At 40.0% G+C, this 14,672-nt stretch overlaps 1 long non-coding RNA gene across 1 annotated transcript in view; it reads left to right on the top strand.

The window, feature by feature from the left end:
- LOC125322598 overlaps positions 1 to 14,672 on the top strand; it is a 57,889-nt gene that overhangs the window by 2,060 nt on the left and 41,157 nt on the right. Inside the window, exons 2-5 of the long non-coding RNA XR_007202109.1 lie at positions 1,651 to 1,687; positions 4,362 to 6,527; positions 10,794 to 10,944; positions 12,156 to 12,249. This is a non-coding gene — a long non-coding RNA (uncharacterized LOC125322598). The remainder of the gene's footprint in view (positions 1 to 1,650; positions 1,688 to 4,361; positions 6,528 to 10,793; positions 10,945 to 12,155; positions 12,250 to 14,672) is intronic.

The raw sequence follows: 14,672 nt of genomic DNA, 5'->3' as shown, positions 1-14,672 counted from the left end.
GGGACTCCTCTTGGACGTTGTCTACTCAGCTCTGGCATAAGCATGCAAATACCTTGCTTGGAACAGAGGGACTGTGCTCCAATGGCAGCTTTTGGCCTGGGTCTGAAACCCAAATTTTCATAGATTTGAAGAAGTCACAGTTCCTGCTAGGATCAACAGGAGATGCAGGTGCCAGTATTGAGAACAGCAAGACTTAATTCAAGTTGGATTCTCTTGGTTTCAACTCACAGTTGAAAATGCTGCTTCTAGTGTCTCTGAATGTCTCTTGAAGGTGTGGGATGCTGTCAGGCTTGGCTGGCTGATATTTGCCAGCATTTTCAAGACCCCTCAGAAGTTAAAACAACTGTACATTACTGTTGTTATTAACAATCATAAAGTATTTATTTTATTATGATTTGGGCAGTATTTCATTCAGAGAAGCTTGATTCATCTTCTAAGATTTATGACTTATGGTTTAGTTACTTGCCAGTCAATTTTCCAAAAACTTGCTGCTCTCGATTTTGCTTTGCTCAGTGAGACAGACTGAGCTCTTCTGGTTTGGGGAGCAGTGGATGTAAACATGTGACATTTCATCTCACAAATGGCATCATGTTTACAGTGCCAGAGTCTGCTTAATCTCTGTGTTTCGGTTTATGCTGCCATAACCCCATTTATTTCAACACAGCTGATCTGCAGTAATGCAGCTGAAAGTCAGAAAACTTGACAGAAATGCCTGTAGGCAGCTACAAATGGTTAAAAGTAATACAGAAATCTGACTCAGCCTCTCAGATGGCAAAAATTCCTTCACTGCATTAAAGTTACGTGACTGGGATACTGGGATCCGTCTTAATTTCTTGCATATTTTATTGTGTTTAAAATTATGATTAAGGGAGAGTTGGAGAGTAAGGTAGAAAATACAGAATGCTTGAATCGTTTAGAGACAGAAGAGATTCTTTAAAATGAGCTTTGCAGCCCGAAACCCATTTCTTACCCATTCTACAGAAACACAAGATGCAGTTTCTTTAAAATCCACTGCCAAGAGGACAAAATGTTACTTTATTTCACTTTTTACTCCCCTACACTTTCACTCTCTGATTAGTCCTGTTGTTTCTTAATGAATAAACCTGACTGCATGTCCATCCTCAATGCTTTTGGGCCTTATCCACCAAACAGATGCTGTTTAGTTTCTTCTGATTTCTTTTCCTGGTGAACCTCTTTATTGTCTGTATTGTTACAGACAGAATTCAGTTCAAGCTTATTTTTTGGTTTCTGTTCAAAATAGAATCAGGACGATGATTTATTACTTGTATGATGTTAGGCCTAAAAGCCCTTTCCTGGGCTCTTACTCAGTTGTTCCAGGAGCTATATAAAACCAGAACAAAGGCAATGTGTGTGCTGTTGCATACTTTTAAACTGATTATTCTAGAAAGGCAGAATTTCTCCTTAACTATGAGAAAAATTCTCTTCTGCTCAACTCCATTAGCTGTATACCAGGATTGAAAAATCCGACCATTATCATGTATTGGTAGATGCTTTTCATGCTGTCCTTGATAATTGCAGTGGGGAGAAGGAATTAGAGCTTGCCTCGTGCAGGAGGTTGCATCTCAGAGGATAACTTGATATTTAATTTTTCATGAAAAGGACACTATGTCTTGGTTATTTCCCTTGCAGGAAACCTGGGTTCATCAAAGCCTGATGTGCTGCTTAGGTGAGTTCATGATTCACATGAGAATGCGAGTCTGGGCATTGGGATGTCACAAGAAGGTTTTGCGGGGGCTCAAATATGAGCCGATTTAGCAAATACTATTTGTATTTTTGACATCTAGCTTTCTAAGGCATAATTAAATTTTGATCTAGCTATTCTTGCTTGAGTAGAACTTCCCAGTAATTTGGAAGCCTTTTCTACTAATAATGTTTTTTGCCAGTATATAAAAACAAATAGTCGAAGACAGCAGAACTCCTAGAGAGCCATCCTGCTTTTATAGCTGCTGCTTCCCTGGGTATCTGCCACTGCCTCCAGGGAGCAGGATGCAATGAAACTGTAGACGCTCCTTTGAGGGATTCTCATGGAGCTGTTGACAAGTTCTTCATGGGCTGTGGACAATATACCACTATGCACTTGTGTCACACCACAGGGGCCTCCCATTGACGCTTATCCTTTTCGTTTGGCCTCTGACCTCCGCTGCTTGCCACTTAGGGAAGCAGCAGTTCAGAAAAGAAAGCAAAAGTCAGACCAAAGTAGCTTTCATCTACCTTGCGTAGCCTGGCTTGTACTTCTTGCTGTTTTTCAAATTGCTTGTAATTAATGCAGATCCTGTATCTTTCCCCCCATTTTGAAGTGAAATCCATTCTTGAGTATAAATGGACAAAACAACATTGTTTCACTGCTACCCATGTGGGAATTTTCACCCTGACATCATTATTCTTTTTTTAATTTTTTTTTTTTGCATATCAGAGGTAATCCAGATCTCACCCCAGAGAGTTAAGAATTGTACAAATGCAAATTTACAGGTTTAGTCTCTCTTCAGTGTCTGACTTTCACATGTTAGTGATCTGTGCATGGGCTTACTGAACTGAAGGCAAAATGTCATGTAAAAGTTCAGTTTAGACACTCCATGCAGCAATGATTTTGAATGTGAGCTTCTCATTCATCTGGGCAGTGAAAACACTCCCTTACAATTGGTCACTATATCAATGCCAATATTTAAGTCAGGACTGGAAGTAATTGTATTCCTCTGAATCTGACTGTAGAGCTGCAGCCCCCCAGCTTGTCTCCCAGTGACACCAAGGAATAACTTCAGTGGCCCCCAAGTCTGTTAATTGAATTACAGGAGTGCTGAAAACCCTGTCTTTATCCAGGGTTCTGTGGTGTCGAGGTGTTGTACAAAATCAGAATGAAAAGCCACTTTTTACGATGTGTGGGTTGGGAAACAACCCACGAAGCCTCCTCCATTCCTCTGCTCGATCCCCAGTAGCTGCCTCCCCCCTCCCACTGGTTCTGGAAGTGGTCATCAAATGAAAGGGTAGAGCTAGAGGGAGGGAAGAGGGTGATTTAATTAGAGATCTAAGGGGTCATTTTTCCCCCCCCCCAGCATGTAGTATTGTTGTAAGTCAGCACTTACTGATGTGTGATGATTACAGACAACCAAGAAACTGGCCTACACACACTCTTCTAGACTTACCATGGCACACACAGGACCCTTTGGTTTTAAGAATGAACAGTTTACTCTCTTTGTTTTCAGTTAAACTGATCTAGGAGAACAATTAAAATAAAATTAGATGTCACATATAGGAAGGATAGCCTGAAAAACAAAGCAAATGTTAAAAATTGGCAATGGTCATTTACAAAAAAGACAAAGCTTTGTTGAAAATCTATCCAGGAGATTCAGGAGCGTAGGTTTTACCAAAAGTCAGCAGGATTTAAATTGTAAGCCCCATATAGAGTTTGGAGTATTTTCTCTGGTATTTGTACTTCAGTTCAGCAAAGATAAAAATAATTTAAAATGTTCAGTTTTGAATTTTAAGATGCAGAACTTTGGGAAATGACTGATTTCATTTTAAAGATGTTTACTTACTAAATTTTCAGTTTTAGTCAGAGGTTTCACAGTTTTAGCTGGTGCTGTGGGTTTCAAATATTACTTGCAAGACTATGCTTTCATTCCTTCAGGAAAGAAAATAAGATTCTGACCATTAATAGGCTGAAAGAGCTCATGATTTAAAAAAGCTATCTTGTAAATGAGAGTGGAGGGATTCATCAATGATTAATGAATAATCAATGACTATATGAATATATTTTAATACTTGCTTTTGGCAGGAGCAATACAATGAGTGAGAAGCAAACCCAAAGTTTCTTAGTGATGACTAAGCATCAAGACACTAGTGGTGAAAGGAAGCTGCTGGATACCAAAACAATTTAAGTCACTGCTGTAATCAAGTTACCTTCTTTTTCTGCTTCGTTTCATGAGGCTAGAAACAGTGGACCATGGCTGAGCATTTAATCCTTTTCCCTGTCTCACAATGAATTAAGAAGATGGTCCCTGCTTAATATAGATAGACAATTATCAGACCACTAAGGCAGCCAGTTGTAGCTTCATTCACACTGGTTCTCCATGGATGCCAAGAGTTTGCAGGATCGAGGCCAGTATTTATAACTCCAATCTACTGCACAGCTCTTTTTCAGTTCTTGATTCTTAACAGGTGCTCTCCCCCTGCCCAGTCTCTGCTGACTGTGAAAGCAATTGAAGGTATTATGGTTAGACACTAAATATATCATGAAGATTAACTTGATAAATGATCAATTCTGGTCTCATGCTTGAAATTTAAGTCAATTGTCTGGATGAAATGTGTAAATCCCTGTATAACAGACATTTATCTCTCTCCAGGCTTTTCAGTGCTCTGCGCAAAATGAAAGCCATGAGTGGATAATTCTTTCTGGAGGTGATGCTGTATTTTTTTCTTCCACGAGGAATAATTTCCTGGGATGTGGTGTCCAGCTGTGTGCATGCGTGATATTCCAAAAATAAGGGGCACAGCTACTTTGGAGAGTGTTTCCAGGGGTGAAGCTCTGAATGGCCTGAGATCTGATAGACATGCCAGGTAGAAAATGGGATCTTGCCTTCCAAGCATTGTCCCCAGTGTCCAGCTGGTCACAACCCTGTTCTTAGGGCTTGCCCCTGACAAGAGTGATGGGAGTATTTATTCTCTATAATAGCCTGCAGGCATTGTGCTGCATATGCTTTAGTGGGAATATTTTCTTTTTCTCTTATGTCTTTCCCTTCCTTTCTCTCCTGATCCTAGCTTCTTCCCTTCTTTTACATTTTCTGGATGGACTGCACATTTTCAAAGTTTGATGCTTTATTTTTTTCCCGTTATTCCCTGAGTGGCACAGCTGAAGTGTTACAGGCCGGTCATCAAAGTGCCTTTACAAAAGGGAATTGTCAGGGACTCACATATGTTTGAACTGTATGTCTTTGCATAGTGATTTTCAAGGGTTATCAGAGGAAAGTATGAGTTGGTTTGACAGTGGTCCCATCACAAGCTCTTACCTTCAGGAATTCAACCTCCTACTTTTATAGCCTATTCACAGTCCCTCTGGAAATTTTAAACACAGCATGCTAGGATGTTGGTTAACAGCAAATAAACCTGTGTGCTGACCTGCCCATGTGCTAATAATAAGTCATGAGTCTGTTTCTTAAAAAACTCTGTCACAAATGGTGGTTGAAAAAATAAATGAAAGGCCAGATTCCTACAGATAAGACCATCCAGATGGAACTGCTGGGGGATAGGTTAATGAGTTGGCTCTGTAGCCTTGACAGTCTTCTTTCAAAAAAAAGGGGCGCGTGTTGTTCAGACAAGCCCATGGCCTCTGTTTTCCAAAGGTGAAATTTACCATGGAGTGAAGGGCCAGCGAAAGGTCTCTGCCTTGAGCTCACATGGGATTGGAAGAACAGATAAGGTTTGTGCTGGTGCACCTCATTTTTCGGGAGCAAACTGGCCCTTTTGGGGAGTTCCTGAAGAGTAATCGAGCCTAGGAGTGAACATTTTGTACAGGCTTTTGATACATTCCTGGTCCTTAAGGATTTGCAATGAGACCTGCATTTATGGGTTCGGGAGGTTTGTGGTTATCTTGCTCGTACTTTTACTCAGTTGCACAAAGGCTGCATATGTGGGAAATATGCCACTATTTTTTGCAAGAATTGGATGGCTTTAATTTTTAACTTCATTTTTTCTTTTTTTTTTGTTATATCACTAGAGTAATTAGTTCCACTTTTCCATAGTACTAATCAGCTCAGCATTTTCTGAAAGGACTTTTTGTATTGCAGAAATTACTTCCATTTGCATGAAATATTGGATTTGCTGAAAGTAAGAAATTAATGTTTTTTTCCTGTAGACACCCCAGATACTGGGTACTTTTTATGGGGGCTTGAGAGATGGCTAAAGGGTAATACCACTAGAAAAACCAGTGATATGCAGCTATTACATCTTTTGCAACAACATTTCAGTTTTTGGTATGTGGTGACTCTGTTGCTTTATTTTTAGACAAAAACAGCATGGATAGCAGCGACTAAACTCCTTGGTCTTGGGAGCTGCTTCCTCTTTTGGCTGATGGACAATTTGCAGAGCTAGTTCCATGATTTTTAGTGTCTCAAGAGTGCATTAGAGTTTCACAGCAGGAGATTTGTAAAAGGGAAAGGAATGGTGTACAGGGAATTAAAAGGTCTGTAAAACTAGAGGCTCACTCTCCTGTGAGGAGTGATCTTGTCTAAATCAATAAACGTCGATGGTCTGTGTTTTTCAGCTGTGATTGTTAGGATTGTGTGTTCAGTCAGTGTGTGCTGAGCAGAGCCAATATTGACTTAATAACACCAAAAAATGTATTTACAGCTATTTGTCCAAATTCTGAATAACTGTTCCTTTTGTTCTCTGTCCTTTGCTATTCCCAAACCATACTGCAAACAGATTTTGGCTCTGAGTCCAGTGAAGTATTTCTAAGCATGCTTAACTCCAGGCACATGACTACTCCAGTTAACATTTCTACAGGCTTAAAGGTAAGCACACACTTAAAGGGTTTGCTAACTGCAAGTTTTGTTTTTCCTGAGTATTTAGGAGAATTATATTTTAAATGACTGTGCCATGCACAATAAAAGCTCATGCTTAAAATATGCTTATATGCTTAAAAACATGCTCCTGAATAAAGATCAGTATTACCTGTCATTCATTTTCCATTATTCTGTATTCATCGTTACCTCTGTTTCTGCTGAACTGTTTCTCTGGAATCAAATATTGTAATAAAAGGGCATCCATGAAAAGTTGCACTTTGATACACAAGGGGTCAAAACCAATGACTGAGCAAAAAATCTTAGGTGTCCAAGATTTCTTTTGCAGAAATGCCATGTAAACACATGGAGGGGGAAAAAAAAAAAAGGAAACATTGCTAATGAATAAGACAGGAAGTGGCTCTGTGTATTTTTTTACTGCTAAAGGGTATCTTTTTTACTGCAGCATAACTGGTGCCTGCTCAGCCTTACCCTGCAAGGTCCTACAGGAGCTGCAGACACCACATGGTAGCTGAGCAGGCTTAAGTCTCTCACACAGCACTGGCTTCCTTTGCCTACTCTGATCTCTTTAGAAAAACTGTAGTGCTCAGCTTCTGCTAAGGGGGATAGCTAACATTTAATGCTGTAAAGTTATGCAACTACCACAGCAGCTACCAGAGTAGTATTGGCAGTGAACGAAAAAATCCTATTTGCATTTATAATGATTATTAAATCGGTTCTAATTCCAGGGTAGCAGTTAGGGAAGTGGAATTCAGAGGCATTAGGCAAAGATGCAGTTGCAGCTGAATTTGTATTTTTTAAAAATGAGAACATGAAACTGAAAACCAACTGGCTGGTTATGAGGAGGACATGTTCTTTATGAGCTGTTCGCTTACATTTTCTGATGATTCATCTGCCTGTGGAAATCCTTTGCCATCCCTTATAGACAAAAATATCATTCTGAAGATAGAGGCAGGATTCAAGCAGTACCATTCTCCTCAGATATCTTCTGATGAGGTGTCAGCTTCCTTTTGGCAGAGTCTGCAGGATAGATAAGGGACTGTGGCTACAGGCACAAAGGGCTTTTATGACAAGGTGAGAAAGAGAAAGTTTCAGATTAGCAGGAATTTGTATCTTTATTGTGCTTTTAACTTCAGTTTCAAATCTTACAACAGATTTTTGCTGGTACATGAACTCAGTGAACTAATGTCCTATTGCATTTTAATTTCATCACTCTGAGTCTCTGACTTCAAAGCCTGCTCCAAGTCTAGAGAAAAGTCTGCAATCTGCTTGATTCGGCTATAGAAATGTGGCTTTCTTGTATGTGGTCACAAAGCAGGGGGAGCTCTTGAAATTCACCAGCCACAACTTAAAGAAGTCTACTATGTATTTTGGAAGATCCATTGTATTTGCACCTGGAAGAAGAATAATCTTAACCAGCTCTTTACTGTTGAAGTCAGGATTACTAATTTTTAAACTAACAAATAGAAGAAGACTCAGAGGTAGACTAATTGAAAATAAAGTGAAGTACAACAGTAAAACAAATATAAAAAATATGCATGATATATTTCTTTCTCCTCCCCGCCTTTCTCCCATAGTTGTCTTATTCTCTGGTTTTATTCATACAAAAACTTTTTAGATTTGCAAGTCTCTCCCACAAATTCATGTTTTGGAGCTTTAAAATTACAACCTGTCAGAGTTCACTCTGAGCCTCAGGGATAGATCACATTCCATAAAATTGTTAAGATTGTCCATCAGATCAGATGGAAATCTAATGAGTGCAGTAGTATCTCATCACTTAGGAATCACACTCAGCATTTTGTGTGGCCATCCTCTGAGATAAAAGTCAGTGGTGTGTGAATTCAATTATTTCACATACATAAAACTTTCCAAATCTCTCCTGAGTTCACATGTTTTAGATATACCCATATCTGTTATGTTACTTCAGGGAATGTCAACTGTACTTTGAATTTGTTGGAAATGAGATCAAAAAGAAATAAGCTTTGGTTCATTGGAAAAGGACAGTTAGAGGGAGTAGCTGGTGAAAATTAAGGAGGATAGGTTTTAAATTCTCTAGGCTGTTGAAATAATCCATGTAGACCAAGAAAATGGTGTTATTTCTACCACGGCACTGTATAGAAACTGCAGAGCAGAAATTGGCAAAGGATATTAAGACCTCAGGTTTTGGCCTGAACACTTCTCGGAAGTGATAAGAAACACAGGTCACATTCATCTTCACTAGAAACTGGTTGTGTCCAAATGTAGCACCTGATTCAGGTAACAAACCAGGTACAAATATTGCTCTTGTGGTGGCCCATCAGATATATCAGTCCATTCTCATTTACAGTGGGGTTCTCTGTCTAGTAACCATAATTTGAGCTTTGGTCCTTTGGGAGAACTTTCCCAACAAGGCAGGTAGTGGCCAATACTGAACATTCCTGAGCTCTGGTTCTGGATATGCATATCAGTCCACAGTCCCATCTCCATCAGAATCCACAAAGATAGATCAGTTATCTAGTGCTGAAAGTTGCCACTTCTCTTTGTGGTCCAGGGGAACTGCTGGGTAGTCAAATGTTTTTTGAAGAAGTATGACATTTAAAAACGTAAAAATAGACGCAGTACCTAACTTTAGGAGCTTATCTCAAAAGTCCTGGTGGTCCATATTTGGGCAAAGCAAATATCAAGGTCCTTGCAGTTTTTGTGATGTGAAGGCTGCTGGGGATAGGCATGTGGCTGTTTTTCCCTTACTCAACAGCAATTTGTTTATGTCTGCTATATCTTACTATAGAGTACTGTCATTCAATGGCAGATGAGTATATAAACAATCCTAGGCTGGTCTAAACCAACAGCATCTATCAAGAGTCTGGCCCTGTCTGCTCACTGGCACTATCTGAATTTCTCTAGCATTTCCTTTTCCGTGTACTACATGAAGTCTCTTCTCATATCTGTGGAAGGAGATTTATTTGGCAGTAAAAATGTCCACTTAAATTGAAAGTTCAGTTATTTACTTTATAAAAGTGAATAGTCTTCAATAAATCAGTCTTTCTTTCTCTTTCCTATGATTATTTATTGTTTACATCCTTGTAACAGACATATCTCCTGTAAAGCCTTTCAGCTTTAATCCACCAAAGCAGGGAAAAAGTGATGTTGAAGCGCAACTGAAGCAAAGGAGCAGCCAGACCTCTGAATTTTATTCCCCACTGATGGATGAGGGGCTGCCCCATATGATGTCATGTATCAGAAAATAGCAGTTTTCACCTGCTTTTTGAGGCCAGAATTATTGCCTCTTTCAAGGGGTTTTGAGGGCTAGGAGAGAAGGACAAGGGTCTCTGAGAGGGATGTGTGGCTGCTGCCACTGAGAGAGTGGCACTAAGCAGGCAGTGTGCTGCAGTAAAAATGCTGCATGAGCCTCCTAGACAGTTAGGGATATCTTGTGTAAAACTCCAGATGCCCATCTCTAACCCAGGCACCTTTGTGTTTTAAAAACATGAAGTGTCTTCTGGGAGGAAGATTTAGGTCCTTGGCCACAGCTGAACACCCTGTCCCTTGGAGTGCTCTGTCACGGTGTGGGGATGATGAATCCCATGAACTCAGGGAAGATTTGTGGCTGCCAGGTAGAACGTAGATAACATTTATTTTGTATGATTTCTGATTTTTACATTGGAGGTGGTAACTCTGTGCCAATGTAGCCATTTATGATGTGATTAAAGTGCATTCTTATTTAACCCTGTTGATGCCTTGGGTGACTTCATCCCTTCTGTAGACGTTTCACCTCTTCGCCTACACTTATTTACTGCTTCTCCTGCTGAGAATCATTCAAGTGCACCACTGACTGAAAGTGACTAAACATTGTCTAAAGAAAAGCAGGCTAAGTCTGTAAAATTGGTTGCAAAATGTACTTATCAGCGTGTGCTGTGGTATGGTAGGTACTCTGTGTCACATGTGGCAAGAATCCCCTGCTCTGTCCCTGCAGCTCTTCCTTAGGTTGAAATAGCTATCAACTCCAATGTTATTTCTGTCTTTGCTTTTGGCAGCAGGGTTGGCAAGTTTAAGTTTTGAAAGCTGGGAAATGAGAGAGCTACAGAACTGCTTCGTGAAGGGGTCAGAAAGGACAGGCTAGCTGGAAGCAGGCGGGACTGCTCATAGGGCTGAGGAAGGTGAAATCCTACATGGAGCCCAGATGTCCCTCCCCCACACTTTCATCTCCCCCACCCTATAAGCTTCATGTCAAAGCCGACCTCTTCCTGTTGGAGGACGACTGACTGTGATTCCTTTCAGGGGCTGTCAGCGCTTCTCCTGCAACTGCCCCGTGGAGATGCTGTTGAGTGACGTGAAACACTTTTTCTCCTGACAGGATTAGCGAGCCATCTCTCCACACTGCCCAGCTTCCCCCTCCGCTTCCACCAGCTCTCTCTACGTGCCCAAAGAGGTATGCTTGTGTCTTGGATAACAAAACAGCACTGGGTCACTTCTCCCACGTTTGCTACTGACAGAGGAATGTAGTTGTTGGAGAAAACTTTCACTCTTCGCACAGCTCCGTTTTTGGAACAAGAACACGATTGTTAGTCTATGCCCATTTCTTTTATGCCTCTCCATTTCTATCTTGTGGAAGCATAGGGATTGTCCAATGTTATGCCCAGCCTGTGGCCCTTCCAGATGCCTTCCTGCTCTGTCCACAGCCTTCTCATCAGGTGTTCTGTGGGAGTGAAAAGATGACCGTGGTGGTTAGCCCATCCCAGCGGATATACCATGACTAATCTCTGATAATTGAAAACTTTCGTCTTTCTGTGGGAAGGACATATGGTAAAACTTTGCCAATGGAACTTCCAGAATGAGGATTTTTATCCTGGATGTTCATTTTGACTCCCCAAGTAACAACGTAAGACAGGGAGCTGTTTTTCAGGCACACCAGTGGGTGATCAGTCTCACCATTTGCTGTGGGGGAATCAAGAAACCAGTACTAACTTGCCTCTCCCAGGCTGATGCTTGGTGGTTATCCTGTCCCTTTCTTCATTGTTCCCTGACCAGTTTGTCCGTGTTGGGTGACTCAAGCAGATCTTCTCTTTGATTTGGCTGCTTTCCTTTCGTCAAAAACTTACCATGCCTCTTTTGAAATGACTGTGATTTTGTTAACTCATGTTAACTAAAGCATGCCAGCCAGGTCTTCTCAACAGTTAATCTTGCCTTGCATTTAAATGTATACTTTTCTTATTGCAAAAATATAAATGCAAATATGTATGATTACATAAAATACAGAGAAAAAAGGAGCACAGTTTTTCTTCACTCCATATGTAGTGCTGTTACTATGCATTTGGCTAAGTACGTATTCAAATAATTCGCATTATTGCAGTAAGCATGTGTATTGAAATCAGTGTTGGGTCTCCTTATGGGTTGAATCTGGCTCTGCAAATTTACTATATTATATTACTACATTACAATACGCTGTCATGTTCAAATCTTTGAATTTATTAAGCAGGATGTAATGTGCCAGATCTTTACAAATTTCTCAGTGTTTAGATACTGGTTGTTGGCAGTATTATCGTTAACATAGCAAGCCAAATGACCCTTGCACTAGATTTTCCAAGCAGATGTCAATGCAAGAAACTAATCTCAGTTTATCTCAAATTATTCTCCTTTCAGATGGTTATTCAATCCATGAAGTATGGGATGATCCATATTCATGTTATCCCAAGGGAAGCTCTTTGAAAGAACTGTGACCTTTTTGCACTTGAAGGTTAGAGGAAAGCATTTTCATCCAACTCTTTACAACTCTGCTTCCATATGTTGCCAACTCTACTAATCTTTTTGCCAAGGAAAAACAGCCGTGTTATTTTTTCTCCTATTCCACCTCTAATTTGTCTTGTTCAGGGTTATTTCTAGGGAAAAGGATTTGTTTCTTCTCTAAAGGAGTCTTTTCTTCCAACAGCCACTCAAGTATTATGGTCTTACCATGACTTGATCGTTTTGGAAACACTGAAATGTGAAAAGGGGTACTTGGATCCCATGGTGATGAGCAGGCTTAAAAACACTTAGGTAGATCAAAAAGACTGAGTTGCTGAGTTTTGTGGCTTCTGTTTGGATTTTTTGTTTCATTTAACCTGCAGTGTCAACAGAGCCAAAACTCTGAAAGGCATTCCAGACAGGAAAAGCCAGTGGGGAAATGACCTGAAACTGTTGTTGGCACCACTCTTAAAAAGTGAGTCTTTTTATTGTCTGCAAGGCAGTGGCTGCAGACAACTATAGCTGTGTTGTTATTAGCTGGTGCAGTGCTGAGGATACCTACTGAATAGTGGTGTTTCATGTAAAACTAGAAACCCCAGAAAACTCTCAGACTTGAAGTTTTGGTTGTCCTGTGGCAGGAATTTTTCTCCGTTTGATTTTGAAGCCAAAGGAGAACTGTGTCACAGGGCCTGACTTTTCATCAGACACTTGAAATCAATTATGAAGCATGCTGAAAGGGCTTTGAGTGCTTCAGAGAATCCTGATTATTTACCTGACACAAGCTTCCTATATTGTCTAACCAGCATCACTAAGAAAGATGGAATGGTTGTCTGCTACTCAACAATAATGCCATAAAAAGAAAAGGAAAAAGAAATGAGAAAAGCAAAAGCACTATAAACCTACAAAGAAAACCACATAGAGTGACCTCTCTTGATCTTTTCTATCAAGGCACCAAGTATTGTATCTTAATGTCCAAATCTAGCTAAATTTAATCTATACACTGTCTACCATATTCCCTCTAGGGAATGCAATGCCAAATGAACACACAGTGTTCTCACACTAAAATCTTCCATCAGCATTGCTGTGGGTTGTGGGGGATGTTAAGTCAGGCAGTCTCCTTGCTGCTCTAGTCTAAAAAAGAGGCCAAAGTTCAAGAGTTTCATTAATTCATTCAGGAAGAGGGGAAAGTAAAAACAAACCAAGTATTTTCATTGATTGTCTATGTTTCATTGATTGTCCAGACATCCAACTCACTTGGTTGTCTCTTTCTTTTTCCCCTTCCCCCCTTTTCCCCTTCTAGAAATCAAGGGGTTATAGAATTTTAATATCAGAAATGAAGATACTTAAATCATTCCATAGTCAAGTTTTTGCTTTAAACTTCTTTTCCTTCATGACTTTATCTGACAGTAATTTTTAAGCATAAGCTTAATATTTGATTGTGGTTCTTTATCCACTGAAATTTTACTGATTTTGTTTCCCTACTAGTCACTGAACAAAGACTGTGTTTCAGGAATGCTGGCTGCTTTGCAGAGCCCTGGCTGTACAAGATAGCTCCTTCTCTCAGAAAATGCAACCTCACGTAGCATAGAGCAATTAAACTGTTGGGAAATCTGAGAAACCCTGTGGTCACAGGAGATGCAATCCTACATCGACTGCAAAACTCCCTGCCAGAGGAAATAAAAATAGCTATTAATTTCACCGTGTTACGAGCTAGGAGCACATACAGGAGCCAAGCTCCGAAGCCATCCCTTTGTACAGGCTTTCCCTGAAATGTAAAGGCAGTCATGCTGTCAAATAAAAACAGAGGCAACAATATTAATGCTAGACACTGCTGTCACACTTGTAACAGCTGGAAAAAATGCTTCATCTGAGGCTGATGTGTACCAGTTTGAGAACCCCACTGGAAACTCAGAGATCACATTCACTGTGCTAATTCATAGTTCATCCTTATGAATGCACACAAGTTACAGCATCGAGGCCAAAGAAATGAAAGAAGGGCTGGACTAGAAGTATGGAGGAGACCAATAGATTACCTTGGTTAACTTGGTAGTTCAGGAGTTCATGAGAAGTTAGTGACTGCTGTTCATTGTTTTTCTTCTGCAGAGCAATTTCCCCTGTCCTCTTCCGCCTCTTTCATGTTATTTGTTTTATGGTAACACCGACCTTCTGCACTGAAAAATAAAAAGAGAATAAAAAAAGAATAAAAAGGACTCTTCCACGTGAAAGGATTTTTCTTGAATTCACATTTTGTAAATGTATTTTCTTGCTGTTTTTCAGTTTTGTGCATAAAACCATATTTTACATTTTAAGTAAATTCTTTAAAAGTGCATGATTTGAAAACCTACATTCCCTGGTTTTCATTAAGATCTGAATTAGTCTCTTAAGTCAGATTCAAGAATAAATCTGAGCCTCATAAGTCACTTAGGTGCTCTTCAA

The sequence above is a fragment of the Corvus hawaiiensis genome, chromosome 3, assembly GCF_020740725.1.
Source record: "Corvus hawaiiensis isolate bCorHaw1 chromosome 3, bCorHaw1.pri.cur, whole genome shotgun sequence".
NCBI lineage: Eukaryota > Metazoa > Chordata > Aves > Passeriformes > Corvidae > Corvus > Corvus hawaiiensis.
Note: the sequence above shows the minus strand (reverse complement) of the source record. Positions and strands in the feature narration are given on the sequence as shown.